Genomic DNA, 2,500 nt, shown 5'->3' on the forward strand with positions numbered 1-2,500 from the left:
GCTGTCGATGGGAGGTATAGACACGTGATGGAGAGCTGTCGATGGGTGGTATAGACACGTGATGGAGAGCTGTCGATGGGAGGTATAGACACGTGATGGAGAGCTGTCGATGGGAGGGATAGACACGTGATGGAGAGCTGTCGATGGGTGGGATAGACACGTGATGGAGAGCTGTCGATGGGTGGTATAGACACGTGATGGAGAGCTGTCGATGGGAGGGATAGACACGTGATGGAGAGCTGTCGATGGGAGGTATAGACACGTGATGGAGAGCTGTCGATGGGTGGTATAGACACGTGATGGAGAGCTGTCGATGGGAGGGATAGACACGTGATGGAGAGCTGTCGATGGGTGGGATAGACACGTGATGGAGAGCTGTCGATGGGTGGGATAGACACGTGATGGAGAGCTGTCGATGGGAGGGATAGACACGTGATGGAGAGCTGTCGATGGGAGGGATAGACACGTGATGGAGAGCTGTCGATGGGAGGTATAGACACGTGATGGAGAGCTGTCGATGGGAGGGATAGACACGTGATGGAGAGCTGTCGATGGGTGGGATAGACACGTGATGGAGAGCTGTCGATGGGAGGGATAGACACGTGATGGAGAGCTGTCGATGGGAGGGATAGACACGTGATGGAGAGCTGTCGATGGGTGGGATAGACACGTGATGGAGAGCTGTCGATGGGTGGGATAGACACGTGATGGAGAGCTGTCGATGGGTGGTATAGACACGTGATGGAGAGCTGTATGTATCTTTGAATCAGAGGTGATTCAGCCTTTCAACACCACGAGGAGAGACGGATCATCCAATCAAACACTGAGTCAACTCAAGTTTACAGCTTCAGCTGCACAAAGGTCTTTACAGGCACACAAACAGAGACAGTCTGTTATAAATGAAGTGGGTCTTGGACTTGGACCTACAGGAAAGAGTCAGAGACTCCTGAGACACGGGACACATGATCAGTCCCTTTGAGTCACAGGGTGTCTCAGCCTTTTCACACTGACCCCGTCCTCGAAGGAGGCCGGCTGCAGGGGGTCAAACCTCAGCTTGTGTCCAGCTGTTTAAATGGACGATGCGAGGCAGGGGACGTCCTCTTCCCTGAGTCAGACCGAGAGCTGACCCTGATGTCTACAGACGAGCAGGAAACAAACTCACAACAGATCCACAGATGTCTTCATGTCTTGGTTTTTCTCTGCACCAAAACAGGAATAAATGTTGACATTTAAACAGTGGTGCTAATAGAAGGATGTTCCACAGTAACAACATGCTCCATAGGTGGATCTGTTGGCAGCTTAGAGAACTTCCTGAAACACACGTGTTGAGTTGACTTGTCCTCTCTGAGTGGCGGCTGTGGCTCAGTGGTGGTGGGTTTGTTGATGCCGTATGAATGTGATGGTGACTTTACTCGACATCTTTCTTTATCTCTATGTTTAAGCATGTGTAGATTTACACGTGCACATCCTGTTCACACACACTTTGAGTCCGGATGATGTTGGTCCATCCATTCAGGTTTACTAAGTGTGAAAATAAAAGTATTAAACCTGATTCTAGAACAGTTATTCCAACCGTGTAAAGTTTAAAGAGATGTTCCTTATAATAATAATAATAATAATAATAATAATAATGTTTTAGATGAATATGAACTGATCCTCACTGCGGGGGTCTCCAGGCTTCATTCACTGAGGGGGTCTCCAGACTTCATTCACTGTGGGGGTCTCCAGGCTTCATTCACTGTGGGGGTCTCCAGGCTTCATTCACTGTGGGGGTCTCCAGGCTTCATTCACTGAGGGGGTCTCCAGACTTCATTCACTGAGGGGGTCTCCAGGCTTCATTCACTGAGGGGGTCTCCAGGCTTCATTCACTGTGGGGGTCTCCAGACTTCATTCACTGAGGGGGTCTCCAGGCTTCATTCACTGTGGGGGTCTCCAGGCTTCATTCACTGTGGGGGTCTCCAGGCTTCATTCACTGAGGGGGTCTCCAGGCTTCATTCACTGTGGGGGTCTCCAGGCTTCATTCACTGAGGGGGTCTCCAGGCTTCATTCACTGTGGGGGTCTCCAGACTTCATTCACTGAGGGGGTCTCCAGGCTTCATGTCCTCACAGTGCTTCATGCTCGGCTGCTGGATCAAAACTCTCTGACGTGTAAAATAACAAAGTGAGCTCTAAATGTGTTTGAATTATTTCCAGCTATTGGTGATAATAATAATATTGTTCATTATAAGTGTGTAGTAAGTTTCCGTGCTCCCCTACATCTCTCCGGTTTGGTTTGATCCGCCGCGGCGCGTCCTCTTCAGGCCCGTTGCCATGGAGACGCAGACACAGGATCGTCCGGCGGTGAAAGGTGTGGATGTGTTTCAGCTGATCTTCTTGAACTTTTCACAGGTGAGTGACGTCTGTACACGCGCGTCATGCTTTATGAAAGTGTCCGGTACAAACCGGAAGTTCAACTCTTCGGAGAACTTTAAAAACAACCGCTGAGCAAGGCACCGGAAGA

The sequence above is a fragment of the Symphodus melops genome (genome assembly GCF_947650265.1).
Source record: "Symphodus melops genome assembly, chromosome: 19".
NCBI classification, from domain to species: Eukaryota; Metazoa; Chordata; class Actinopteri; order Labriformes; family Labridae; genus Symphodus; species Symphodus melops.